Source organism: Lissotriton helveticus, chromosome 1_2 (assembly GCF_964261635.1).
Source record: "Lissotriton helveticus chromosome 1_2, aLisHel1.1, whole genome shotgun sequence".
In the NCBI taxonomy this organism is placed as follows: Eukaryota; Metazoa; Chordata; class Amphibia; order Caudata; family Salamandridae; genus Lissotriton; species Lissotriton helveticus.
In genome coordinates, this window is record NC_136058.1 from 336,571,781 (window position 1) to 336,597,476 (window position 25,696).

Genomic DNA, 25,696 nt, shown 5'->3' on the forward strand with positions numbered 1-25,696 from the left:
TTTATAGATCCCTCAGTGGACCATATATGAAAGCCATCTGTGATTTATCTGTTCTTACTATGCAACAAGCTTGGCAATGACAAGTTAAAAATAAAATGTATGTACATTTTAGAATGGAGAATGCGGGCATCAATCCCGCTACCTCTCGCATGCTAAGCGAGCGCTGTACCATTTGAGCTAATTCCCCTGTGTGCTCCCTCAGAATAACATTTCAAAAGTAATGTTAATGCCTACGACACTTTATTTGACGTCAAATTGCCCATTACATGAGTGTTCAGTTCACTCCTAACTGATGCCTTACCTCCACTTAGGGGATGTTTTACAGTTCAGGTTGGCCTGTTTAGTACTTGAATAGGAGTAATATCGCTGACTAATGCCCTACCTAATCTTGAAGTTACATTTCCCACCAATGGGAAACCAAAGATATACAATTTTTGGGAGTTATTGCATGTCTAATGCAAGATTAATTGCCATATTATGAGATCCAATGCAATAATCCTGCAAAAATTACTCGTTTTCGCCCAACGTGGGGCTCGAACCCACGACCCTGAGATTAAGAGTCTCATGCTCTACCGACTGAGCTAGCCGGGCTCCCTCTTTAAAGTAGAATGCAAACTGATCGTTTTTCATTAAGAAAACCAGTTCCTGGATATTCCTCAACTCTTGTTTTTCAAGGAACTTATCATTTATAGATCCCTCAGTGGACAGAGTGTCAAGTAAAAGGAGACAAAATTGAAATGGAAGTTGTGGAAATGTCATTGTGAGATTGCATAAGAACTCAAATTGCTCTCACAAGCTAACGAATACCTAAACCCTTTTGATAAAACCCCTTTAGTTGTTATGATGTGACCATATATGAAAGCCATCTGTGATTTATCTGTTCTTACTATGCAACAAGCTTGGCAATGACAAGTTAAAAATAAAATGTATGTACATTTTAGAATGGAGAATGCGGGCATCAATCCCGCTACCTCTCGCATGCTAAGCGAGCGCTCTACCATTTGAGCTAATTCCCCTGTGTGCTCCCTCAGAATAACATTTCAAAAGTAATGTTAATGCCTACGACACTTTATTTGACGTCAAATTGCCCATTACATGAGTGTTCAGTTCACTCCTAACTGATGCCTTACCTCCACTTAGGGGATGTTTTACAGTTCAGGTTGGCCTGTTTAGTACTTGAATAGGAGTAATATCGCTGTATGTTAATCTAGACTAATGCCCTACCTAATCTTGAAGTTACATTTCCCACCAATGGGAAACCAAAGATATACAATTTTTGGGAGTTATTGCATGTCTAATGCAAGATTAATTGCCATATTATGAGATCCAATGCAATAATCCTGCAAAAATTACTTATTTTCGCCCAACGTGGGGCTCGAACCCACGACCCTGAGATTAAGAGTTTCATGCTCTACCGACTGAGCTAGCCGGGCTCCCTCTTTAAAGTAGTATGCAAACTGATCGTTTTTCATTAAGAAAACCAGTTCCTGGATATTCCTCAACTCTTGTTTTTCAAGGAACTTATCATTTATAGATCCCTCAGTGGACCATATATGAAAGCCATCTGTGATTTATCTGTTCTTACTTTGCAACAAGCTTGGCAATGACAAGTTAAAAATAAAATGTATGTACATTTTAGAATGGAGAATGCGGGCATCAATCCCGCTACCTCTCGCATGCTAAGCGAGCGCTCTACCATTTGAACTAATTCCCCTGTGTGCTCCTTCAGAATAACATTTCAAAAGTAATGTTAATGCCTACGACACTTTATTTGAAGTCAAATTGCCCATTACATGAGTGTTCAGTTCACTCCTAACTGATGCCTTACCTCCACTTAGGGGATGTTTTACAGTTCAGGTTGGCCTGTTTAGTACTTGAATAGGAGTAATATCGCTGACTAATGCCCTACCTAATCTTGAAGTTACATTTCCCACCAATGGGAAACCAAAGATATACAATTTTTGGGAGTTATTGCATGTCTAATGCAAGATTAATTGCCATATTATGAGATCCAATGCAATAATCCTGCAAAAATTACTTGTTTTCGCCCAACGTGGGGCTCGAACCCACGACCCTGAGATTAAGAGTCGCATGCTCTACCGACTGAGCTAGCCGGGCTCCCTCTTTAAAGTAGAATGCAAACTGATCGTTTTTCATTAAGAAAACCAGTTCCTGGATATTCCTCAACTCTTGTTTTTCAAGGAACTTATCATTTATAGATCCCTCAGTGGACAGAGTGTCAAGTAAAAGGAGACAAAATTGAAATGGAAGTTGTGGAAATGTCATTGTGAGATTGCATAAGAACTCAAATTGCTCTCACAAGCTAACGAATACCTAAACCCTTTTGATAAAACCCCTTTAGTTGTTATGATGTGACCATATATGAAAGCCATCTGTGATTTATCTGTTCTTACTATGCAACAAGCTTGGCAATGACAAGTTAAAAATAAAATGTATGTACATTTTAGAATGGAGAATGCGGGCATCGATCCCGCTACCTCTCGCATGCTAAGCGAGCGCTCTACCATTTGAGCTAATTCCCCTGTGTGCTCCCTCAGAATAACATTTCAAAAGTAATGTTAATGCCTTCCACACTTTATTTGACGTCAAATTGCCCATTACATGAGTGTTCAGTTCACTCCTAACTGATGCCTTACCTCCACTTAGGGGATGTTTTACAGTTCAGGTTGGCCTGTTTAGTACTTGAATAGGAGTAATATCGCTGTATGTTAATCTAGACTAATGCCCTACCTAATCTTGAAGTTACATTTCCCACCAATGGGAAACCAAAGATATACAATTTTTGGGAGTTATTGCATGTCTAATGCAAGATTAATTGCCATATTATGAGATCCAATGCAATAATCCTGCAAAAATTACTCGTGTTCGCCCAACGTGGGGCTCAAACCCACGACCCTGAGATTAAGAGTCTCATGCTCTACCGACTGAGCTAGCCGGGGTCCCTCTTTGAAGTAGTATGCAAACTGATCGTTTTTCATTAAGAAAACCAGTTCCGGGATATTCCTCAACTCTTGTTTTTCAAGGAACTTATCATTTATAGATCCCTCAGTGGACCATATATGAAAGCCATCTGTGATTTATCTGTTCTTACTATGCAACAAGCTTGGCAATGACAAGTTAAAAATAAAATGTATGTACATTTTAGAATGGAGAATGCGGGCATCAATTCCGCTACCTCTCGCATGCTAAGCGAGCGCTGTACCATTTGAGCTAATTCCCCTGTGTGCTCCCTCAGAATAACATTTCAAAAGTAATGTTAATGCCTACGACACTTTATTTGACGTCAAATTGCCCATTACATGAGTGTTCAGTTCACTCCTAACTGATGCCTTACCTCCACTTAGGGGATGTTTTACAGTTCAGGTTGGCCTGTTTAGTACTTGAATAGGAGTAATATCGCTGACTAATGCCCTACCTAATCTTGAAGTTACATTTCCCACCAATGGGAAACCAAAGATATACAATTTTTGGGAGTTATTGCATGTCTAATGCAAGATTAATTGCCATATTATGAGATCCAATGCAATAATCCTGCAAAAATTACTCGTTTTCGCCCAACGTGGGGCTCGAACCCACGACCCTGAGATTAAGAGTCTCATGCTCTACCGACTGAGCTAGCCGGGCTCCCTCTTTAAAGTAGAATGCAAACTGATCGTTTTTCATTAAGAAAACCAGTTCCTGGATATTCCTCAACTCTTGTTTTTCAAGGAACTTATCATTTATAGATCCCTCAGTGGACAGAGTGTCAAGTAAAATGAGACAAAATTGAAATGGAAGTTGTGGAAATGTCATTGTGAGATTGCATAAGAACTCAAATTGCTCTCACAAGCTAACGAATACCTAAACCCTTTTGATAAAACCCCTTTAGTTGTTATGATGTGACCATATATGAAAGCCATCTGTGATTTATCTGTTCTTACTATGCAACAAGCTTGGCAATGACAAGTTAAAAATAAAATGTATGTACATTTTAGAATGGAGAATGCGGGCATCAATCCCGCTACCTCTCGCATGCTAAGCGAGCGCTCTACCATTTGAGCTAATTCCCCTGTGTGCTCCCTCAGAATAACATTTCAAAAGTAATGTTAATGCCTACGACACTTTATTTGACGTCAAATTGCCCATTAAATGAGTGTTCAGTTCACTCCTAACTGATGCCTTACCTCCACTTAGGGGATGTTTTACAGTTCAGGTTGGCCTGTTTAGTACTTGAATAGGAGTAATATCGCTGTATGTTAATCTAGACTAATGCCCTACCTAATCTTGAAGTTACATTTCCCACCAATGGGAAACCAAAGATATACAATTTTTGGGAGTTATTGCATGTCTAATGCAAGATTAATTGCCATATTATGCGATCCAATGCAATAATCCTGCAAAAATTACTCGTTTCGCCCAACGTGGGGCTCGAACCCACGACCCTGAGATTAAGAGTCTCATGCTCTACCGACTGAGCTAGCCGGGCTCCCTCTTTAAAGTAGTATGCAAACTGATCGTTTTTCATTAAGAAAACCAGTTCCGGGATATTCCTCAACTCTTGTTTTTCAAGGAACTTATCATTTATAGATCCCTCAGTGGACCATATATGAAAGCCATCTGTGATTTATCTGTTCTTACTATGCAACAAGCTTGGCAATGACAAGTTAAAAATAAAATGTATGTACATTTTAGAATGGAGAATGCGGGCATCAATCCCGCTACCTCTCGCATGCTAAGCGAGCGCTCTACCATTTGAGCTAATTCCCCTGTGTGCTCCCTCAGAATAACATTTCAAAAGTAATGTTAATGCCTACGACACTTTATTTGACGTCAAATTGCCCATTACATGAGTGTTCAGTTCACTCCTAACTGATGCCTTACCTCCACTTAGGGGATGTTTTACAGTTCAGGTTGGCCTGTTTAGTACTTGAATAGGAGTAATATCGCTGACTAATGCCCTACCTAATCTTGAAGTTACATTTCCCACCAATGGGAAACCAAAGATATACAATTTTTGGGAGTTATTGCATGTCTAATGCAAGATTAATTGCCATATTATGAGATCCAATGCAATAATCCTGCAAAAATTACTCGTTTTCGCCCAACGTGGGGCTCGAACCCACGACCCTGAGATTAAGAGTCTCATGCTCTACCGACTGAGCTAGCCGGGCTCCCTCTTTAAAGTAGAATGCAAACTGATCGTTTTTCATTAAGAAAACCAGTTCCTGGATATTCCTCAACTCTTGTTTTTCAAGGAACTTATCATTTATAGATCCCTCAGTGGACAGAGTGTCAAGTAAAAGGAGACAAAATTGAAATGGAAGTTGTGGAAATGTCATTGTGAGATTGCATAAGAACTCAAATTGCTCTCACAAGCTAACGAATACCTAAACCCTTTTGATAAAACCCCTTTAGTTGTTATGATGTGACCATATATGAAAGCCATCTGTGATTTATCTGTTCTTACTATGCAACAAGCTTGGCAATGACAAGTTAAAAATAAAATGTATGTACATTTTAGAATGGAGAATGCGGGCATCGATCCCGCTACCTCTCGCATGCTAAGCAAGCGCTCTACCATTTGAGCTAATTCCCCTGTGTGCTCCCTCAGAATAACATTTCAAAAGTAATGTTAATGCCTTCCACACTTTATTTGACGTCAAATTGCCCATTACATGAGTGTTCAGTTCACTCCTAACTGATGCCTTACCTCCACTTAGGGGATGTTTTACAGTTCAGGTTGGCCTGTTTAGTACTTGAATAGGAGTAATATCGCTGTATGTTAATCTAGACTAATGCCCTACCTAATCTTGAAGTTACATTTCCCACCAATGGGAAACCAAAGATATACAATTTTTGGGAGTTATTGCATGTCTAATGCAAGATTAATTGCCATATTATGCGATCCAATGCAATAATCCTGCAAAAATTACTCGTTTTCGCCCAATGTGGGGCTCGAACCCACGACCCTGAGATTAAGAGTCTCATGCTCTACCGACTGAGCTAGCCGGGCTCCCTCTTTAAAGTAGTATGCAAACTGATCGTTTTTCATTAAGAAAACCAGTTCCGGGATATTCCTCAACTCTTGTTTTTCAAGGAACTTATCATTTATAGATCCCTCAGTGGACCATATATGAAAGCCATCTGTGATTTATCTGTTCTTACTATGCAACAAGCTTGGCAATGACAAGTTAAAAATAAAATGTATGTACATTTTAGAATGGAGAATGCGGGCATCAATCCCGCTACCTCTCGCATGCTAAGCGAGCGCTCTACCATTTGAGCTAATTCCCCTGTGTGCTCCCTCAGAATAACATTTCAAAAGTAATGTTAATGCCTACGACACTTTATTTGACGTCAAATTGCCCATTACATGAGTGTTCAGTTCACTCCTAACTGATGCCTTACCTCCACTTAGGGGATGTTTTACAGTTCAGGTTGGCCTGTTTAGTACTTGAATAGGAGTAATATCGCTGACTAATGCCCTACCTAATCTTGAAGTTACATTTCCCACCAATGGGAAACCAAAGATATACAATTTTTGGGAGTTATTGCATGTCTAATGCAAGATTAATTGCCATATTATGAGATCCAATGCAATAATCCTGCAAAAATTACTCGTTTTCGCCCAACGTGGTGCTCGAACCCACGACCCTGAGATTAAGAGTCTCATGCTCTACCGACTGAGCTAGCCGAGCTCCCTCTTTAAAGTAGAATGCAAACTGATCGTTTTTCATTAAGAAAACCAGTTCCTGGATATTCCTCAACTCTTGTTTTTCAAGGAACTTATCATTTATAGATCCCTCAGTGGACAGAGTGTCAAGTAAAAGGAGACAAAATCGAAATGGAAGTTGTGGAAATGTCATTGTGAGATTGCATAAGAACTCAAATTGCTCTCACAAGCTAACGAATACCTAAACCCTTTTGATAAAACCCCTTTAGTTGTTATGATGTGACCATATATGAAAGCCATCTGTGATTTATCTGTTCTTACTATGCAACAAGCTTGGCAATGACAAGTTAAAAATAAAATGTATGTACATTTTAGAATGGAGAATGCGGGCATCGATCCCGCTACCTCTCGCATGCTAAGCGAGCGCTCTACCATTTGAGCTAATTCCCCTGTGTGCTCCCTCAGAATAACATTTCAAAAGTAATGTTAATGCCTTCCACACTTTATTTGACGTCAAATTGCCCATTACATGAGTGTTCAGTTCACTCCTAACTGATGCCTTACCTCCACTTAGGGGATGTTTTACAGTTCAGGTTGGCCTGTTTAGTACTTGAATAGGAGTAATATCGCTGTATGTTAATCTAGACTAATGCCCTACCTAATCTTGAAGTTACATTTCCCACCAATGGGAAACCAAAGATATACAATTTTTGGGAGTTATTGCATGTCTAATGCAAGATTAATTGCCATATTATGAGATCCAATGCAATAATCCTGCAAAAATTACTCGTTTTCGCCCAACGTGGGGCTCGAACCCACGACCCTGAGATTAAGAGTCTCATGCTCTACCGACTGAGCTAGCCGGGCTCCCTCTTTAAAGTAGTATGCAAACTGATCGTTTTTCATAAGAAAACCAGTTCCTGGATATTCCTCAACTCTTGTTTTTCAAGGAACTTATCATTTATAGATCCCTCAGTGGACCATATATGAAAGCCATCTGTGATTTATCTGTTCTTACTATGCAACAAGCTTGGCAATGACAAGTTAAAAATAAAATGTATGTACATTTTAGAATGGAGAATGCGGGCATCAATCCCGCTACCTCTCGCATGCTAAGCGAGCGCTGTACCATTTGAGCTAATTCCCCTGTGTGCTCCCTCAGAATAACATTTCAAAAGTAATGTTAATGCCTACGACACTTTATTTGACGTCAAATTGCCCATTACATGAGTGTTCAGTTCACTCCTAACTGATGCCTTACCTCCACTTAGGGGATGTTTTACAGTTCAGGTTGGCCTGTTTAGTACTTGAATAGGAGTAATATCGCTGACTAATGCCCTACCTAATCTTGAAGTTACATTTCCCACCAATGGGAAACCAAAGATATACAATTTTTGGGAGTTATTGCATGTCTAATGCAAGATTAATTGCCATATTATGAGATCCAATGCAATAATCCTGCAAAAATTACTCGTTTTCGCCCAACGTGGGGCTCGAACCCACGACCCTGAGATTAAGAGTCGCATGCTCTACCGACTGAGCTAGCCGGGCTCCCTCTTTAAAGTAGAATGCAAACTGATCGTTTTTCATTAAGAAAACCAGTTCCTGGATATTCCTCAACTCTTGTTTTTCAAGGAACTTATCATTTATAGATCCCTCAGTGGACAGAGTGTCAAGTAAAAGGAGACAAAATTGAAATGGAAGTTGTGGAAATGTCATTGTGAGATTGCATAAGAACTCAAATTGCTCTCACAAGCTAACGAATACCTAAACCCTTTTGATAAAACCCCTTTAGTTGTTATGATGTGACCATATATGAAAGCCATCTGTGATTTATCTGTTCTTACTATGCAACAAGCTTGGCAATGACAAGTTAAAAATAAAATGTATGTACATTTTAGAATGGAGAATGCGGGCATCGATCCCGCTACCTCTCGCATGCTAAGCGAGCGCTCTACCATTTGAGCTAATTCCCCTGTGTGCTCCCTCAGAATAACATTTCAAAAGTAATGTTAATGCCTTCCACACTTTATTTGACGTCAAATTGCCCATTACATGAGTGTTCAGTTCACTCCTAACTGATGCCTTACCTCCACTTAGGGGATGTTTTACAGTTCAGGTTGGCCTGTTTAGTACTTGAATAGGAGTAATATCGCTGTATGTTAATCTAGACTAATGCCCTACCTAATCTTGAAGTTACATTTCCCACCAATGGGAAACCAAAGATATACAATTTTTGGGAGTTATTGCATGTCTAATGCAAGATTAATTGCCATATTATGAGATCCAATGCAATAATCCTGCAAAAATTACTCGTGTTCGCCCAACGTGGGGCTCAAACCCACGACCCTGAGATTAAGAGTCTCATGCTCTACCGACTGAGCTAGCCGGGCTCCCTCTTTGAAGTAGTATGCAAACTGATCGTTTTTCATTAAGAAAACCAGTTCCGGGATATTCCTCAACTCTTGTTTTTCAAGGAACTTATCATTTATAGATCCCTCAGTGGACCATATATGAAAGCCATCTGTGATTTATCTGTTCTTACTATGCAACAAGCTTGGCAATGACAAGTTAAAAATAAAATGTATGTACATTTTAGAATGGAGAATGCGGGCATCAATCCCGCTACCTCTCGCATGCTAAGCGAGCGCTCTACCATTTGAGCTAATTCCCCTGTGTGCTCCCTCAGAATAACATTTCAAAAGTAATGTTAATGCCTACGACACTTTATTTGACGTCAAATTGCCCATTACATGAGTGTTCAGTTCACTCCTAACTGATGCCTTACCTCCACTTAGGGGATGTTTTACAGTTCAGGTTGGCCTGTTTAGTACTTGAATAGGAGTAATATCGCTGTATGTTAATCTAGACTAATGCCCTACCTAATCTTGAAGTTACATTTCCCACCAATGGGAAACCAAAGATATACAATTTTTGGGAGTTATTGCATGTCTAATGCAAGATTAATTGCCATATTATGAGATCCAATGCAATAATCACTTATTTTCGCCCAACGTGGGGCTCGAACCCACGACCCTGAGATTAAGAGTTTCATGCTCTACCGACTGAGCTAGCCAGGCTCCCTCTTTAAAGTAGTATGCAAACTGATCGTTTTTCATTAAGAAAACCAGTTCCTGGATATTCCTCAACTCTCGTTTTTCAAGGAACTTATCATTTATAGATCCCTCAGTGGACAGAGTGTCAAGTAAAATGAGACAAAATTGAAATGGAAGTTGTGGAAATGTCATTGTGAGATTGCATAAGAACTCAAATTGCTCTCACAAGCTAACAAATACCTAAATCCTTTTGATAAAACCCCTTTAGTTGTTATGATGTGACCATATATGAAAGCCATTTGTGATTTATCTGTTTTTACTATGCAACAAGCTTGGCAATGACAAGTTAAAAATAAAATGTATGTACATTTTAGAATGGAGAATGCGGGCATCAATCCCGCTACCTCTCGCATGCTAAGCGAGCGCTGTACCATTTGAGCTAATTCCCCTGTGTGCTCCCTCAGAATAACATTTCAAAAGTAATGTTAATGCCTACGACACTTTATTTGACGTCAAATTGCCCATTACATGAGTGTTCAGTTCACTCCTAACTGATGCCTTACCTCCACTTAGGGGATGTTTTACAGTTCAGGTTGGCCTGTTTAGTACTTGAATAGGAGTAATATCGCTGACTAATGCCCTACCTAATCTTGAAGTTACATTTCCCACCAATGGGAAACCAAAGATATACAATTTTTGGGAGTTATTGCATGTCTAATGCAAGATTAATTGCCATATTATGAGATCCAATGCAATAATCCTGCAAAAATTACTCGTTTTCGCCCAACGTGGGGCTCGAACCCACGACCCTGAGATTAAGAGTCGCATGCTCTACCGACTGAGCTAGCCGGGCTCCCTCTTTAAAGTAGAATGCAAACTGATCGTTTTTCATTAAGAAAACCAGTTCCTGGATATTCCTCAACTCTTGTTTTTCAAGGAACTTATCATTTATAGATCCCTCAGTGGACAGAGTGTCAAGTAAAAGGAGACAAAATTGAAATGGAAGTTGTGGAAATGTCATTGTGAGATTGCATAAGAACTCAAATTGCTCTCACAAGCTAACGAATACCTAAACCCTTTTGATAAAACCCCTTTAGTTGTTATGATGTGACCATATATGAAAGCCATCTGTGATTTATCTGTTCTTACTATGCAACAAGCTTGGCAATGACAAGTTAAAAATAAAATGTATGTACATTTTAGAATGGAGAATGCGGGCATCGATCCCGCTACCTCTTGCATGCTAAGCAAGCGCTCTACCATTTGAGCTAATTCCCCTGTGTGCTCCCTCAGAATAACATTTCAAAAGTAATGTTAATGCCTTCCACACTTTATTTGACGTCAAATTGCCCATTACATGAGTGTTCAGTTCACTCCTAACTGATGCCTTACCTCCACTTAGGGGATGTTTTACAGTTCAGGTTGGCCTGTTTAGTACTTGAATAGGAGTAATATCGCTGTATGTTAATCTAGACTAATGCCCTACCTAATCTTGAAGTTACATTTCCCACCAATGGGAAACCAAAGATATACAATTGTTGGGAGTTATTGCATGTCTAATGCAAGATTAATTGCCATATTATTAGATCCAATGCAATAATCCTGCAAAAATTACTCGTGTTCGCCCAACGTGGGGCTCAAACCCACGACCCTGAGATTAAGAGTCTCATGCTCTACCGACTGAGCTAGCCGGGCTCCCTCTTTGAAGTAGTATGCAAACTGATCGTTTTTTATTAAGAAAACCAGTTCCGGGATATTCCTCAACTCTTGTTTTTCAAGGAACTTATCATTTATAGATCCCTCAGTGGACCATATATGAAAGCCATCTGTGATTTATCTGTTCTTACTATGCAACAAGCTTGGCAATGACAAGTTAAAAATAAAATGTATGTACATTTTAGAATGGAGAATGCGGGCATCAATCCCGCTACCTCTCGCATGCTAAGCGAGCACTCTACCATTTGAGCTAATTCCCCTGTGTGCTCCCTCAGAATAACATTTCAAAAGTAATGTTAATGCCTACGACACTTTATTTGACGTCAAATTGCCCATTACATGAGTGTTCAGTTCACTCCTAACTGATGCCTTACCTCCACTTAGGGGATGTTTTACAGTTCAGGTTGGCCTGTTTAGTACTTGAATAGGAGTAATATCGCTGACTAATGCCCTACCTAATCTTGAAGTTACATTTCCCACCAATGGGAAACCAAAGATATACAATTTTTGGGAGTTATTGCATGTCTAATGCAAGATTAATTGCCATATTATGAGATCCAATGCAATAATCCTGCAAAAATTACTCGTTTTCGCCCAACGTGGGGCTCGAACCCACGACCCTGAGATTAAGAGTCTCATGCTCTACCGACTGAGCTATCCGGGCTCCCTCTTTAAAGTAGAATGCAAACGGATCATTTTTCATTAAGAAAACCAGTTCCTGGATATTCCTCAACTCTTGTTTTTCAAGGAACTTATCATTTATAGATCCCTCAGTGGACAGAGTGTCAAGTAAAAGGAGACAAAATTGAAATGGAAGTTGTGGAAATGTCATTGTGAGATTGCATAAGAACTCAAATTGCTCTCACAAGCTAACGAATACCTAAACCCTTTTGATAAAACCCCTTTAGTTGTTATGATGTGACCATATATGAAAGCCATCTGTGATTTATCTGTTCTTACTATGCAACAAGCTTGGCAATGACAAGTTAAAAATAAAATGTATGTACATTTTAGAATGGAGAATGCGGGCATCGATCCCGCTACCTCTCGCATGCTAAGCGAGCGCTCTACCATTTGAGCTAATTCCCCTGTGTGCTCCCTCAGAATAACATTTCAAAAGTAATGTTAATGCCTTCCACACTTTATTTGACGTCAAATTGCCCATTACATGAGTGTTCAGTTCACTCCTAACTGATGCCTTACCTCCACTTAGGGGATGTTTTACAGTTCAGGTTGGCCTGTTTAGTTCTTGAATAGGAGTAATATCGCTGTATGTTAATCTAGACTAATGCCCTACCTAATCTTGAAGTTACATTTCCCACCAATGGGAAACCAAAGATATACAATTTTTGGGAGTTATTGCATGTCTAATGCAAGATTAATTGCCATATTATGCGATCCAATGCAATAATCCTGCAAAAATTACTCGTTTTCGCCCAACGTGGGGCTCGAACCCACGACCCTGAGATTAAGAGTCTCATGCTCTACCGACTGAGCTCGCCGGGCTCCCTCTTTAAAGTAGTATGCAAACTGATCGTTTTTCATTAAGAAAACCAGTTCCGGGATATTCCTCAACTCTTGTTTTTCAAGGAACTTATCATTTATAGATCCCTCAGTGGACCATATATGAAAGCCATCTGTGATTTATCTGTTCTTACTATGCAACAAGCTTGGCAATGACAAGTTAAAAATAAAATGTATGTACATTTTAGAATGGAGAATGCGGGCATCAATCCCGCTACCTCTCGCATGCTAAGCGAGCGCTCTACCATTTGAGCTAATTCCCCTGTGTGCTCCCTCAGAATAACATTTCAAAAGTAATGTTAATGCCTTCCACACTTTATTTGACGTCAAATTGCCCATTACATGAGTGTTCAGTTCACTCATAACTGATGCCTTACCTCCACTTAGGGGATGTTTTACAGTTCAGGTTGGCCTGTTTAGTACTTGAATAGGAGTAATATCGCTGTATGTTAATCTAGACTAATGCCCTACCTAATCTTGAAGTTACATTTCCCACCAATGGGAAACCAAAGATATACAATTTTTGGGAGTTATTGCATGTCTAATGCAAGATTAATTGCCATATTATGCGATCCAATGCAATAATCCTGCAAAAATTACTCGTTTTCGCCCAATGTGGGGCTCGAACCCACGACCCTGAGATTAAGAGTCGCATGCTCTACCGACTGAGCTAGCCGGGCTCCCTCTTTAAAGTAGAATGCAAACTGATCGTTTTTCATTAAGAAAACCAGTTCCTGGATATTCCTCAACTCTTGTTTTTCAAGGAACTTATCATTTATAGATCCCTCAGTGGACAGAGTGTCAAGTAAAAGGAGACAAAATTGAAATGGAAGTTGTGGAAATGTCATTGTGAGATTGCATAAGAACTCAAATTGCTCTCACAAGCTAACGAATACCTAAACCCTTTTGATAAAACCCCTTTAGTTGTTATGATGTGACCATATATGAAAGCCATCTGTGATTTATCTGTTCTTACTATGCAACAAGCTTGGCAATGACAAGTTAAAAATAAAATGTATGTACATTTTAGAATGGAGAATGCGGGCATCGATCCCGCTACCTCTTGCATGCTAAGCAAGCGCTCTACCATTTGAGCTAATTCCCCTGTGTGCTCCCTCAGAATAACATTTCAAAAGTAATGTTAATGCCTTCCACACTTTATTTGACGTCAAATTGCCCATTACATGAGTGTTCAGTTCACTCCTAACTGATGCCTTACCTCCACTTAGGGGATGTTTTACAGTTCAGGTTGGCCTGTTTAGTACTTGAATAGGAGTAATATCGCTGTATGTTAATCTAGACTAATGCCCTACCTAATCTTGAAGTTACATTTCCCACCAATGGGAAACCAAAGATATACAATTGTTGGGAGTTATTGCATGTCTAATGCAAGATTAATTGCCATATTATGAGATCCAATGCAATAATCCTGCAAAAATTACTCGTGTTCGCCCAACGTGGGGCTCAAACCCACGACCCTGAGATTAAGAGTCTCATGCTCTACCGACTGAGCTAGCCGGGCTCCCTCTTTGAAGTAGTATGCAAACTGATCGTTTTTTATTAAGAAAACCAGTTCCGGGATATTCCTCAACTCTTGTTTTTCAAGGAACTTATCATTTATAGATCCCTCAGTGGACCATATATGAAAGCCATCTGTGATTTATCTGTTCTTACTATGCAACAAGCTTGGCAATGACAAGTTAAAAATAAAATGTATGTACATTTTAGAATGGAGAATGCGGGCATCAATCCCGCTACCTCTCGCATGCTAAGCGAGCGCTCTACCATTTGAGCTAATTCCCCTGTGTGCTCCCTCAGAATAACATTTCAAAAGTAATGTTAATGCCTACGACACTTTATTTGACGTCAAATTGCCCATTACATGAGTGTTCAGTTCACTCCTAACTGATGCCTTACCTCCACTTAGGGGATGTTTTACAGTTCAGGTTGGCCTGTTTAGTACTTGAATAGGAGTAATATCGCTGACTAATGCCCTACCTAATCTTGAAGTTACATTTCCCACCAATGGGAAACCAAAGATATACAATTTTTGGGAGTTATTGCATGTCTAATGCAAGATTAATTGCCATATTATGAGATCCAATGCAATAATCCTGCAAAAATTACTCGTTTTCGCCCAACGTGGGGCTCGAACCCACGACCCTGAGATTAAGAGTCTCATGCTCTACCGACTGAGCTATCCGGGCTCCCTCTTTAAAGTAGAATGCAAACGGATCATTTTTCATTAAGAAAACCAGTTCCTGGATATTCCTCAACTCTTGTTTTTCAAGGAACTTATCATTTATAGATCCCTCAGTGGACAGAGTGTCAAGTAAAAGGAGACAAAATTGAAATGGAAGTTGTGGAAATGTCATTGTGAGATTGCATAAGAACTCAAATTGCTCTCACAAGCTAACGAATACCTAAACCCTTTTGATAAAACCCCTTTAGTTGTTATGATGTGACCATATATGAAAGCCATCTGTGATTTATCTGTTCTTACTATGCAACAAGCTTGGCAATGACAAGTTAAAAATAAAATGTATGTACATTTTAGAATGGAGAATGCGGGCATCGATCCCGCTACCTCTTGCATGCTAAGCGAGCGCTCTACCATTTGAGCTAATTCCCCTGTGTGCTCCCTCAGAATAACATTTCAAAAGTAATGTTAATGCCTTCCACACTTTATTTGACGTCAAATTGCCCATTACATGAGTGTTCAGTTCACTCCTAACTGATGCCTTACCTCCACTTAGGGGATGTTTTACAGTTCAGGTTGGCCTGTTTAGTACTTGAATAGGAGTAATATCGCTGTATGTTAATCTAGACTAATGCCCTACCTAATCTTGAAGTTACATTTCCCACCAATGGGAAACCAAAGATATACAATTTTTGGGAGTTATTGCATGTCTAATGCAAGATTAATTGCCATATTATGCGATCCAATGCAATAATCCTGCAAAAATTACTCGTTTTCGCCCAACGTGGGGCTCGAACCCACGACCCTGAGATTAAGAGTCTCATGCTCTACCGACTGAGCTCGCCGGGCTCCCTCTTTAAAGTAGTATGCAAACTGATCGTTTTTCATTAAGAAAACCAGTTCCGGGATATTCCTCAACTCTTGTTTTTCAAGGAACTTATCATTTATAGATCCCTCAGTGGACCATATATGAAAGCCATCTGTGATTTATCTGTTCTTACTATGCAACAAGCTTGGCAATGACAAGTTAAAAATAAAATGTATGTACATTTTAGAATGGAGAATGCGGGCATCAATCCCGCTACCTCTCGCATGCTAAGCGAGCGCTCTACCATTTGAGCTAATTCCCCTGTGTGCTCCCTCAGAATAACATTTCAAAAGTAATGTTAATGCCTTCCACACTTTATTTGACGTCAAATTGCCCATTACATGAGTGTTCAGTTCACTCCTAACTGATGCCTTACCTCCACTTAGGGGATGTTTTACAGTTCAGGTTGGCCTGTTTAGTACTTGAATAGGAGTAATATCGCTGTATGTTAATCTAGACTAATGCCCTACCTAATCTTGAAGTTACATTTCCCACCAATGGGAAACCAAAGATATACAATTTTTGGGAGTTATTGCATGTCTAATGCAAGATTAATTGCCATATTATGCGATCCAATGCAATAATCCTGCAAAAATTACTCGTTTTCGCCCAATGTGGGGCTCGAACCCACGACCCTGAGATTAAGAGTCGCATGCTCTACCGACTGAGCTAGCCGGGCTCCCTCTTTAAAGTAGAATGCAAACTGATCGTTTTTCATTAAGAAAACCAGTTCCTGGATATTCCTCAACTCTTGTTTTTCAAGGAACTTATCATTTATAGATCCCTCAGTGGACAGAGTGTCAAGTAAAAGGAGACAAAATTGAAATGGAAGTTGTGGAAATGTCATTGTGAGATTGCATAAGAACTCAAATTGCTCTCACAAGCTAACGAATACCTAAACCCTTTTGATAAAACCCCTTTAGTTGTTATGATGTGACCATATATGAAAGCCATCTGTGATTTATCTGTTCTTACTATGCAACAAGCTTGGCAATGACAAGTTAAAAATAAAATGTATGTACATTTTAGAATGGAGAATGCGGGCATCGATCCCGCTACCTCTTGCATGCTAAGCAAGCGCTCTACCATTTGAGCTAATTCCCCTGTGTGCTCCCTCAGAATAACATTTCAAAAGTAATGTTAATGCCTTCCACACTTTATTTGACGTCAAATTGCCCATTACATGAGTGTTCAGTTCACTCCTAACTGATGCCTTACCTCCACTTAGGGGATGTTTTACAGTTCAGGTTGGCCTGTTTAGTACTTGAATAGGAGTAATATCGCTGTATGTTAATCTAGACTAATGCCCTACCTAATCTTGAAGTTACATTTCCCACCAATGGGAAACCAAAGATATACAATTGTTGGGAGTTATTGCATGTCTAATGCAAGATTAATTGCCATATTATGAGATCCAATGCAATAATCCTGCAAAAATTACTCGTGTTCGCCCAACGTGGGGCTCAAACCCACGACCCTGAGATTAAGAGTCTCATGCTCTACCGACTGAGCTAGCCGGGCTCCCTCTTTGAAGTAGTATGCAAACTGATCGTTTTTTATTAAGAAAACCAGTTCCGGGATATTCCTCAACTCTTGTTTTTCAAGGAACTTATCATTTATAGATCCCTCAGTGGACCATATATGAAAGCCATCTGTGATTTATCTGTTCTTACTATGCAACAAGCTTGGCAATGACAAGTTAAAAATAAAATGTATGTACATTTTAGAATGGAGAATGCGGGCATCAATCCCGCTACCTCTCGCATGCTAAGCGAGCGCTCTACCATTTGAGCTAATTCCCCTGTGTGCTCCCTCAGAATAACATTTCAAAAGTAATGTTAATGCCTACGACACTTTATTTGACGTCAAATTGCCCATTACATGAGTGTTCAGTTCACTCCTAACTGATGCCTTACCTCCACTTAGGGGATGTTTTACAGTTCAGGTTGGCCTGTTTAGTACTTGAATAGGAGTAATATCGCTGACTAATGCCCTACCTAATCTTGAAGTTACATTTCCCACCAATGGGAAACCAAAGATATACAATTTTTGGGAGTTATTGCATGTCTAATGCAAGATTAATTGCCATATTATGAGATCCAATGCAATAATCCTGCAAAAATTACTCGTTTTCGCCCAACGTGGGGCTCGAACCCACGACCCTGAGATTAAGAGTCGCATGCTCTACCGACTGAGCTAGCCGGGCTCCCTCTTTAAAGTAGAATGCAAACTGATCGTTTTTCATTAAGAAAACCAGTTCCTGGATATTCCTCAACTCTTGTTTTTCAAGGAACTTATCATTTATAGATCCCTCAGTGGACAGAGTGTCAAGTAAAAGGAGACAAAATTGAAATGGAAGTTGTGGAAATGTCATTGTGAGATTGCATAAGAACTCAAATTGCTCTCACAAGCTAACGAATACCTAAACCCTTTTGATAAAACCCCTTTAGTTGTTATGATGTGACCATATATGAAAGCCATCTGTGATTTATCTGTTCTTACTATGCAACAAGCTTGGCAATGACAAGTTAAAAATAAAATGTATGTACATTTTAGAATGGAGAATGCGGGCATCGATCCCGCTACCTCTCGCATGCTAAGCGAGCGCTCTACCATTTGAGCTAATTCCCCTGTGTGCTCCCTCAGAATAACATTTCAAAAGTAATGTTAATGCCTTCCACACTTTATTTGACGTCAAATTGCCCATTACATGAGTGTTCAGTTCACTCCTAACTGATGCCTTACCTCCACTTAGGGGATGTTTTACAGTTCAGGTTGGCCTGTTTAGTTCTTGAATAGGAGTAATATCGCAGTATGTTAATCTAGACTAATGCCCTACCTAATCTTGAAGTTACATTTCCCACCAATGGGAAACCAAAGATATACAATTTTTGGGAGTTATTGCATGTCTAATGCAAGATTAATTGCCATATTATGCGATCCAATGCAATAATCCTGCAAAAATTACTCGTTTTCGCCCAACGTGGGGCTCGAACCCACGACCCTGAGATTAAGAGTCTCATGCTCTACCGACTGAGCTCGCCGGGCTCCCTCTTTAAAGTAGTATGCAAACTGATCGTTTTTCATTAAGAAAACCAGTTCCGGGATATTCCTCAACTCTTGTTTTTCAAGGAACTTATCATTTATAGATCCCTCAGTGGACCATATATGAAAGCCATCTGTGATTTATCTGTTCTTACTATGCAACAAGCTTGGCAATGACAAGTTAAAAATAAAATGTATGTACATTTTAGAATGGAGAATGCGGGCATCAATCCCGCTACCTCTCGCATGCTAAGCGAGCGCTCTACCATTTGAGCTAATTCCCCTGTGTGCTCCCTCAGAATAACATTTCAAAAGTAATGTTAATGCCTTCCACACTTTATTTGACGTCAAATTGCCCATTACATGAGTGTTCAGTTCACTCCTAACTGATGCCTTACCTCCACTTAGGGGATGTTTTACAGTTCAGGTTGGCCTGTTTAGTACTTGAATAGGAGTAATATCGCTGTATGTTAATCTAGACTAATGCCCTACCTAATCTTGAAGTTACATTTCCCACCAATGGGAAACCAAAGATATACAATTTTTGGGAGTTATTGCATGTCTAATGCAAGATTAATTGCCATATTAAGAGATCCAATGCAATAATCCTGCAAAAATTACTCGTTTTCGCCCAACGTGGGGCTCGAACCCACGACCCTGAGATTAAGAGTCTCATGCTCTACCGACTGAGCTAGCCGGGCTCCCTCTTTAAAGTAGTATGCAAACTGATTGTTTTTCATTAAGAAAACCAGTTCCTGGATATTCCTCAACTCTTGTTTTTCAAGGAACTTATCATTTATAGATCCCTCAGTGGACCATATATGAAAGCCATCTGTGATTTATCTGTTCTTACTATGCAACAAGCTTGGCAATGACAAGTTAAAAATAAAATGTATGTACATTTTAGAATGGAGAATGCGGGCATCAATCCCGCTACCTCTCGCATGCTAAGCGAGCGCTGTACCATTTGAGCTAATTCCCCTGTGTGCTCCCTCAGAATAACATTTCAAAAGTAATGTTAATGCCTACGACACTTTATTTGACGTCAAATTGCCCATTATATGAGTGTTCAGTTCACTCCTAACTGATGCCTTACCTCCACTTAGGGGATGTTTTACAGTTCAGGTTGGCCTGTTTAGTACTTGAATAGGAGTAATATCGCTGACTAATGCCCTACCTAATCTTGAAGTTACATTTCCCACCAATGGGAAACCAAAGATATACAATTTTTGGGAGTTATTGCATGTCTAATGCAAGATTAATTGCCATATTATGAGATCCAATGCAATAATCCTGCAAAAATTACTCTTTTTCGCCCAACGTGGGGCTCGAACCCACGACCCTGAGATTAAGAGTCGCATGCTCTACCGACTGAGCTAGCCGGGCTCCCTCTTTAAAGTAGAATGCAAACTGATCGTTTTTCATTAAGAAAACCAGTTCCTGGATATTCCTCAACTCTTGTTTTTCAAGGAACTTATCATTTATAGATCCCTCAGTGGACAGAGTGTCAAGTAAAAGGAGACAAAATTGAAATGGAAGTTGTGGAAATGTCATTGTGAGATTGCATAAGAACTCAAATTGCTCTCACAAGCTAACGAATACCTAAACCCTTTTGATAAAACCCCTTTAGTTGTTATGATGTGACCATATATGAAAGCCATCTGTGATTTATCTGTTCTTACTATGCAACAAGCTTGGCAATGACAAGTTAAAAATAAAATGTATGTACATTTTAGAATGGAGAATGCGGGCATCGATCCCGCTACCTCTCGCATGCTAAGCGAGCGCTCTACCATTTGAGCTAATTCCCCTGTGTGCTCCCTCAGAATAACATTTCAAAAGTAATGTTAATGCCTTCCACACTTTATTTGACGTCAAATTGCCCATTACATGAGTGTTCAGTTCACTCCTAACTGATGCCTTACCTCCACTTAGGGGATGTTTTACAGTTCAGGTTGGCCTGTTTAGTACTTGAATAGGAGTAATATCGCTGTATGTTAATCTAGACTAATGCCCTACCTAATCTTGAAGTTACATTTCCCACCAATGGGAAACCAAAGATATACAATTTTTGGGAGTTATTGCATGTCTAATGCAAGATTAATTGCCATATTATGAGATCCAATGCAATAATCCTGCAAAAATTACTCGTTTTCGCCCAACGTGGGGCTCAAACCCACGACCCTGAGATTAAGAGTCTCATGCTCTACCGACTGAGCTAGCCGGGCTCCCTCTTTGAAGTAGTATGCAAACTGATCGTTTTTCATTAAGAAAACCAGTTCCGGGATATTCCTCAACTCTTGTTTTTCAAGGAACTTATCATTTATAGATCCCTCAGTGGACCATATATGAAAGCCATCTGTGATTTATCTGTTCTTACTATGCAACAAGCTTGGCAATGACAAGTTAAAAATAAAATGTATGTACATTTTAGAATGGAGAATGCGGGCATCAATCCCGCTACCTCTCGCATGCTAAGCGAGCGCTGTACCATTTGAGCTAATTCCCCTGTGTGCTCCCTCAGAATAACATTTCAAAAGTAATGTTAATGCCTACGACACTTTATTTGACGTCAAATTGCCCATTACATGAGTGTTCAGTTCACTCCTAACTGATGCCTTACCTCCACTTAGGGGATGTTTTACAGTTCAGGTTGGCCTGTTTAGTACTTGAATAGGAGTAATATCGCTGACTAATGCCCTACCTAATCTTGAAGTTACATTTCCCACCAATGGGAAACCAAAGATATACAATTTTTGGGAGTTATTGCATGTCTAATGCAAGATTAATTGCCATATTATGCGATCCAATGCAATAATCCTGCAAAAATTACTCGTTTTCGCCCAACGTGGGGCTCGAACCCACGACCCTGAGATTAAGAGTCTCATGCTCTACCGACTGAGCTCGCCGGGCTCCCTCTTTAAAGTAGTATGCAAACTGATCGTTTTTCATTAAGAAAACCAGTTCCGGGATATTCCTCAACTCTTGTTTTTCAAGGAACTTATCATTTATAGATCCCTCAGTGGACCATATATGAAAGCCATCTGTGATTTATCTGTTCTTACTATGCAACAAGCTTGGCAATGACAAGTTAAAAATAAAATGTATGTACATTTTAGAATGGAGAATGCGGGCATCAATCCCGCTACCTCTCGCATGCTAAGCGAGCGCTCTACCATTTGAGCTAATTCCCCTGTGTGCTCCCTCAGAATAACATTTCAAAAGTAATGTTAATGCCTTCCACACTTTATTTGACGTCAAATTGCCCATTACATGAGTGTTCAGTTCACTCCTAACTGATGCCTTACCTCCACTTAGGGGATGTTTTACAGTTCAGGTTGGCCTGTTTAGTACTTGAATAGGAGTAATATCGCTGTATGTTAATCTAGACTAATGCCCTACCTAATCTTGAAGTTACATTTCCCACCAATGGGAAACCAAAGATATACAATTTTTGGGAGTTATTGCATGTCTAATGCAAGATTAATTGCCATATTAAGAGATCCAATGCAATAATCCTGCAAAAATTACTCGTTTTCGCCCAACGTGGGGCTCGAACCCACGACCCTGAGATTAAGAGTCTCATGCTCTACCGACTGAGCTAGCCGGGCTCCCTCTTTAAAGTAGTATGCAAACTGATCGTTTTTCATTAAGAAAACCAGTTCCTGGATATTCCTCAACTCTTGTTTTTCAAGGAACTTATCATTTATAGATCCCTCAGTGGACCATATATGAAAGCCATCTGTGATTTATCTGTTCTTACTATGCAACAAGCTTGGCAATGACAAGTTAAAAATAAAATGTATGTACATTTTAGAATGGAGAATGCGGGCATCAATCCCGCTACCTCTCGCATGCTAAGCGAGCGCTGTACCATTTGAGCTAATTCCCCTGTGTGCTCCCTCAGAATAACATTTCAAAAGTAATGTTAATGCCTACGACACTTTATTTGACGTCAAATTGCCCATTATATGAGTGTTCAGTTCACTCCTAACTGATGCCTTACCTCCACTTAGGGGATGTTTTACAGTTCAGGTTGGCCTGTTTAGTACTTGAATAGGAGTAATATCGCTGACTAATGCCCTACCTAATCTTGAAGTTACATTTCCCACCAATGGGAAACCAAAGATATACAATTTTTGGGAGTTATTGCATGTCTAATGCAAGATAAATTGCCATATTATGAGATCCAATGCAATAATCCTGCAAAAATCACTCTTTTTCGCCCAACGTGGGGCTCGAACCCACGACCCTGAGATTAAGAGTCGCATGCTCTACCGACTGAGCTAGCCGGGCTCCCTCTTTAAAGTAGAATGCAAACTGATCGTTTTTCATTAAGAAAACCAGTTCCTGGATATTCCTCAACTCTTGTTTTTCAAGGAACTTATCATTTATAGATCCCTCAGTGGACAGAGTGTCAAGTAAAAGGAGACAAAATTGAAATGGAAGTTGTGGAAATGTCATTGTGAGATTGCATAAGAACTCAAATTGCTCTCACAAGCTAACGAATACCTAAACCCTTTTGATAAAACCCCTTTAGTTGTTATGATGTGACCATATATGAAAGCCATCTGTGATTTATCTGTTCTTACTATGCAACAAGCTTGGCAATGACAAGTTAAAAATAAAATGTATGTACATTTTAGAATGGAGAATGCGGGCATCGATCCCGCTACCTCTCGCATGCTAAGCGAGCGCTCTACCATTTGAGCTAATTCCCCTGTGTGCTCCCTCAGAATAACATTTCAAAAGTAATGTTAATGCCTTCCACACTTTATTTGACGTCAAATTGCCCATTACATGAGTGTTCAGTTCACTCCTAACTGATGCCTTACCTCCACTTAGGGGATGTTTTACAGTTCAGGTTGGCCTGTTTAGTACTTGAATAGGAGTAATATCGCTGTATGTTAATCTAGACTAATGCCCTACCTAATCTTGAAGTTACATTTCCCACCAATGGGAAACCAAAGATATACAATTTTTGGGAGTTATTGCATGTCTAATGCAAGATTAATTGCCATATTATGAGATCCAATGCAATAATCCTGCAAAAATTACTCGTTTTCGCCCAACGTGGGGCTCAAACCCACGACCCTGAGATTAAGAGTCTCATGCTCTACCGACTGAGCTAGCCGGGCTCCCTCTTTGAAGTAGTATGCAAACTGATCGTTTTTCATTAAGAAAACCAGTTCCGGGATATTCCTCAACTCTTGTTTTTCAAGGAACTTATCATTTATAGATCCCTCAGTGGACCATATATGAAAGCCATCTGTGATTTATCTGTTCTTACTATGCAACAAGCTTGGCAATGACAAGTTAAAAATAAAATGTATGTACATTTTAGAATGGAGAATGCGGGCATCAATCCCGCTACCTCTCGCATGCTAAGCGAGCGCTGTACCATTTGAGCTAATTCCCCTGTGTGCTCCCTCAGAATAACATTTCAAAAGTAATGTTAATGCCTACGACACTTTATTTGACGTCAAATTGCCCATTACATGAGTGTTCAGTTCACTCCTAACTGATGCCTTACCTCCACTTAGGGGATGTTTTACAGTTCAGGTTGGCCTGTTTAGTACTTGAATAGGAGTAATATCGCTGACTAATGCCCTACCTAATCTTGAAGTTACATTTCCCACCAATGGGAAACCAAAGATATACAATTTTTGGGAGTTATTGCATGTCTAATGCAAGATTAATTGCCATATTATGAGATCCAATGCAATAATCCTGCAAAAATTACTCGTTTTCGCCCAACGTGGGGCTCAAACCCACGACCCTGAGATTAAGAGTCTCATGCTCTACCGACTGAGCTAGCCGGGCTCCCTCTTTGAAGTAGTATGCAAACTGATCGTTTTTCATTAAGAAAACCAGTTCCGGGATATTCCTCAACTCTTGTTTTTCAAGGAACTTATCATTTATAGATCCCTCAGTGGACCATATATGAAAGCCATCTGTGATTTATCTGTTCTTACTATGCAACAAGCTTGGCAATGACAAGTTAAACATAAAATGTATGTACATTTTAGAATGGAGAATGCGGGCATCAATCCCGCTACCTCTCGCATGCTAAGCGAGCGCTGTACCATTTGAGCTAATTCCCCTGTGTGCTCCCTCAGAATAACATTTCAAAAGTAATGTTAATGCCTACGACACTTTATTTGACGTCAAATTGCCCATTACATGAGTGTTCAGTTCACTCCTAACTGATGCCTTACCTCCACTTAGGGGATGTTTTACAGTTCAGGTTGGCCTGTTTAGTACTTGAATAGGAGTAATATCGCTGACTAATGCCCTACCTAATCTTGAAGTTACATTTCCCACCAATGGGAAACCAAAGATATACAATTTTTGGGAGTTATTGCATGTCTAATGCAAGATTAATTGCCATATTATGAGATCCAATGCAATAATCCTGCAAAAATTACTCGTTTTCGCCCAACGAGGGGCTCGAACCCACGACCCTGAGATTAAGAGTCTCATGCTCTACCGACTGAGCTAGCCGGGCTCCCTCTTTAAAGTAGAATGCAAACTGATCGTTTTTCATTAAGAAAACCAGTTCCTGGATATTCCTCAACTCTTGTTTTTCAAGGAACTTATCATTTATAGATCCC

At 39.8% G+C, this 25,696-nt stretch overlaps 40 non-coding genes across 40 annotated transcripts; all 40 read right to left on the bottom strand.

Moving 5' to 3' along the window:
• Positions 1–518: 518 nt before the first annotated feature.
• Positions 519–591, bottom strand: TRNAK-CUU (transfer RNA lysine (anticodon CUU)). The gene has a single exon. It is a non-coding gene; the product is annotated as a tRNA-Lys (tRNA).
• A 769-nt stretch (positions 592–1,360) lies between these two features.
• On the bottom strand, positions 1,361–1,433 carry TRNAK-CUU (transfer RNA lysine (anticodon CUU)). Its single transcript has one exon. It is a non-coding gene; the product is annotated as a tRNA-Lys (tRNA).
• A 612-nt stretch (positions 1,434–2,045) lies between these two features.
• TRNAK-CUU (transfer RNA lysine (anticodon CUU)) lies at positions 2,046–2,118 on the bottom strand. Its single transcript has one exon. It is a non-coding gene; the product is annotated as a tRNA-Lys (tRNA).
• Positions 2,119–2,470: 352 nt separating this feature from the next.
• Positions 2,471–2,543, bottom strand: TRNAA-AGC (transfer RNA alanine (anticodon AGC)). Its single transcript has one exon. It is a non-coding gene; the product is annotated as a tRNA-Ala (tRNA).
• Positions 2,544–3,572: 1,029 nt separating this feature from the next.
• TRNAK-CUU (transfer RNA lysine (anticodon CUU)) lies at positions 3,573–3,645 on the bottom strand. Its single transcript has one exon. It is a non-coding gene; the product is annotated as a tRNA-Lys (tRNA).
• A 768-nt stretch (positions 3,646–4,413) lies between these two features.
• TRNAK-CUU (transfer RNA lysine (anticodon CUU)) lies at positions 4,414–4,486 on the bottom strand. Its single transcript has one exon. It is a non-coding gene; the product is annotated as a tRNA-Lys (tRNA).
• Positions 4,487–5,098: 612 nt separating this feature from the next.
• TRNAK-CUU (transfer RNA lysine (anticodon CUU)) lies at positions 5,099–5,171 on the bottom strand. Its single transcript has one exon. It is a non-coding gene; the product is annotated as a tRNA-Lys (tRNA).
• A 769-nt stretch (positions 5,172–5,940) lies between these two features.
• Positions 5,941–6,013, bottom strand: TRNAK-CUU (transfer RNA lysine (anticodon CUU)). Its single transcript has one exon. It is a non-coding gene; the product is annotated as a tRNA-Lys (tRNA).
• Positions 6,014–7,050: 1,037 nt separating this feature from the next.
• TRNAA-AGC (transfer RNA alanine (anticodon AGC)) lies at positions 7,051–7,123 on the bottom strand. Its single transcript has one exon. It is a non-coding gene; the product is annotated as a tRNA-Ala (tRNA).
• Positions 7,124–7,467: 344 nt separating this feature from the next.
• TRNAK-CUU (transfer RNA lysine (anticodon CUU)) lies at positions 7,468–7,540 on the bottom strand. The gene has a single exon. It is a non-coding gene; the product is annotated as a tRNA-Lys (tRNA).
• Positions 7,541–8,151: 611 nt separating this feature from the next.
• Positions 8,152–8,224, bottom strand: TRNAK-CUU (transfer RNA lysine (anticodon CUU)). Its single transcript has one exon. It is a non-coding gene; the product is annotated as a tRNA-Lys (tRNA).
• Positions 8,225–8,576: 352 nt separating this feature from the next.
• On the bottom strand, positions 8,577–8,649 carry TRNAA-AGC (transfer RNA alanine (anticodon AGC)). The gene has a single exon. It is a non-coding gene; the product is annotated as a tRNA-Ala (tRNA).
• A 344-nt stretch (positions 8,650–8,993) lies between these two features.
• Positions 8,994–9,066, bottom strand: TRNAK-CUU (transfer RNA lysine (anticodon CUU)). Its single transcript has one exon. It is a non-coding gene; the product is annotated as a tRNA-Lys (tRNA).
• Positions 9,067–9,680: 614 nt separating this feature from the next.
• Positions 9,681–9,753, bottom strand: TRNAK-CUU (transfer RNA lysine (anticodon CUU)). The gene has a single exon. It is a non-coding gene; the product is annotated as a tRNA-Lys (tRNA).
• Positions 9,754–10,509: 756 nt separating this feature from the next.
• On the bottom strand, positions 10,510–10,582 carry TRNAK-CUU (transfer RNA lysine (anticodon CUU)). The gene has a single exon. It is a non-coding gene; the product is annotated as a tRNA-Lys (tRNA).
• Positions 10,583–10,934: 352 nt separating this feature from the next.
• Positions 10,935–11,007, bottom strand: TRNAA-AGC (transfer RNA alanine (anticodon AGC)). Its single transcript has one exon. It is a non-coding gene; the product is annotated as a tRNA-Ala (tRNA).
• A 344-nt stretch (positions 11,008–11,351) lies between these two features.
• Positions 11,352–11,424, bottom strand: TRNAK-CUU (transfer RNA lysine (anticodon CUU)). The gene has a single exon. It is a non-coding gene; the product is annotated as a tRNA-Lys (tRNA).
• A 612-nt stretch (positions 11,425–12,036) lies between these two features.
• TRNAK-CUU (transfer RNA lysine (anticodon CUU)) lies at positions 12,037–12,109 on the bottom strand. Its single transcript has one exon. It is a non-coding gene; the product is annotated as a tRNA-Lys (tRNA).
• A 352-nt stretch (positions 12,110–12,461) lies between these two features.
• TRNAA-AGC (transfer RNA alanine (anticodon AGC)) lies at positions 12,462–12,534 on the bottom strand. Its single transcript has one exon. It is a non-coding gene; the product is annotated as a tRNA-Ala (tRNA).
• A 344-nt stretch (positions 12,535–12,878) lies between these two features.
• On the bottom strand, positions 12,879–12,951 carry TRNAK-CUU (transfer RNA lysine (anticodon CUU)). Its single transcript has one exon. It is a non-coding gene; the product is annotated as a tRNA-Lys (tRNA).
• Positions 12,952–14,001: 1,050 nt separating this feature from the next.
• Positions 14,002–14,074, bottom strand: TRNAA-AGC (transfer RNA alanine (anticodon AGC)). The gene has a single exon. It is a non-coding gene; the product is annotated as a tRNA-Ala (tRNA).
• Positions 14,075–14,418: 344 nt separating this feature from the next.
• Positions 14,419–14,491, bottom strand: TRNAK-CUU (transfer RNA lysine (anticodon CUU)). The gene has a single exon. It is a non-coding gene; the product is annotated as a tRNA-Lys (tRNA).
• A 612-nt stretch (positions 14,492–15,103) lies between these two features.
• Positions 15,104–15,176, bottom strand: TRNAK-CUU (transfer RNA lysine (anticodon CUU)). The gene has a single exon. It is a non-coding gene; the product is annotated as a tRNA-Lys (tRNA).
• Positions 15,177–15,945: 769 nt separating this feature from the next.
• Positions 15,946–16,018, bottom strand: TRNAK-CUU (transfer RNA lysine (anticodon CUU)). The gene has a single exon. It is a non-coding gene; the product is annotated as a tRNA-Lys (tRNA).
• A 1,050-nt stretch (positions 16,019–17,068) lies between these two features.
• Positions 17,069–17,141, bottom strand: TRNAA-AGC (transfer RNA alanine (anticodon AGC)). Its single transcript has one exon. It is a non-coding gene; the product is annotated as a tRNA-Ala (tRNA).
• Positions 17,142–17,485: 344 nt separating this feature from the next.
• Positions 17,486–17,558, bottom strand: TRNAK-CUU (transfer RNA lysine (anticodon CUU)). Its single transcript has one exon. It is a non-coding gene; the product is annotated as a tRNA-Lys (tRNA).
• Positions 17,559–18,170: 612 nt separating this feature from the next.
• TRNAK-CUU (transfer RNA lysine (anticodon CUU)) lies at positions 18,171–18,243 on the bottom strand. The gene has a single exon. It is a non-coding gene; the product is annotated as a tRNA-Lys (tRNA).
• A 352-nt stretch (positions 18,244–18,595) lies between these two features.
• TRNAA-AGC (transfer RNA alanine (anticodon AGC)) lies at positions 18,596–18,668 on the bottom strand. The gene has a single exon. It is a non-coding gene; the product is annotated as a tRNA-Ala (tRNA).
• A 344-nt stretch (positions 18,669–19,012) lies between these two features.
• TRNAK-CUU (transfer RNA lysine (anticodon CUU)) lies at positions 19,013–19,085 on the bottom strand. Its single transcript has one exon. It is a non-coding gene; the product is annotated as a tRNA-Lys (tRNA).
• A 625-nt stretch (positions 19,086–19,710) lies between these two features.
• TRNAK-CUU (transfer RNA lysine (anticodon CUU)) lies at positions 19,711–19,783 on the bottom strand. Its single transcript has one exon. It is a non-coding gene; the product is annotated as a tRNA-Lys (tRNA).
• Positions 19,784–20,395: 612 nt separating this feature from the next.
• TRNAK-CUU (transfer RNA lysine (anticodon CUU)) lies at positions 20,396–20,468 on the bottom strand. The gene has a single exon. It is a non-coding gene; the product is annotated as a tRNA-Lys (tRNA).
• A 352-nt stretch (positions 20,469–20,820) lies between these two features.
• TRNAA-AGC (transfer RNA alanine (anticodon AGC)) lies at positions 20,821–20,893 on the bottom strand. Its single transcript has one exon. It is a non-coding gene; the product is annotated as a tRNA-Ala (tRNA).
• Positions 20,894–21,237: 344 nt separating this feature from the next.
• TRNAK-CUU (transfer RNA lysine (anticodon CUU)) lies at positions 21,238–21,310 on the bottom strand. Its single transcript has one exon. It is a non-coding gene; the product is annotated as a tRNA-Lys (tRNA).
• Positions 21,311–21,922: 612 nt separating this feature from the next.
• TRNAK-CUU (transfer RNA lysine (anticodon CUU)) lies at positions 21,923–21,995 on the bottom strand. Its single transcript has one exon. It is a non-coding gene; the product is annotated as a tRNA-Lys (tRNA).
• A 625-nt stretch (positions 21,996–22,620) lies between these two features.
• On the bottom strand, positions 22,621–22,693 carry TRNAK-CUU (transfer RNA lysine (anticodon CUU)). The gene has a single exon. It is a non-coding gene; the product is annotated as a tRNA-Lys (tRNA).
• A 612-nt stretch (positions 22,694–23,305) lies between these two features.
• On the bottom strand, positions 23,306–23,378 carry TRNAK-CUU (transfer RNA lysine (anticodon CUU)). Its single transcript has one exon. It is a non-coding gene; the product is annotated as a tRNA-Lys (tRNA).
• Positions 23,379–23,730: 352 nt separating this feature from the next.
• Positions 23,731–23,803, bottom strand: TRNAA-AGC (transfer RNA alanine (anticodon AGC)). The gene has a single exon. It is a non-coding gene; the product is annotated as a tRNA-Ala (tRNA).
• Positions 23,804–24,147: 344 nt separating this feature from the next.
• On the bottom strand, positions 24,148–24,220 carry TRNAK-CUU (transfer RNA lysine (anticodon CUU)). The gene has a single exon. It is a non-coding gene; the product is annotated as a tRNA-Lys (tRNA).
• A 612-nt stretch (positions 24,221–24,832) lies between these two features.
• TRNAK-CUU (transfer RNA lysine (anticodon CUU)) lies at positions 24,833–24,905 on the bottom strand. Its single transcript has one exon. It is a non-coding gene; the product is annotated as a tRNA-Lys (tRNA).
• Positions 24,906–25,517: 612 nt separating this feature from the next.
• On the bottom strand, positions 25,518–25,590 carry TRNAK-CUU (transfer RNA lysine (anticodon CUU)). Its single transcript has one exon. It is a non-coding gene; the product is annotated as a tRNA-Lys (tRNA).
• Between the last annotated feature and the right edge of the window lie 106 nt (positions 25,591–25,696).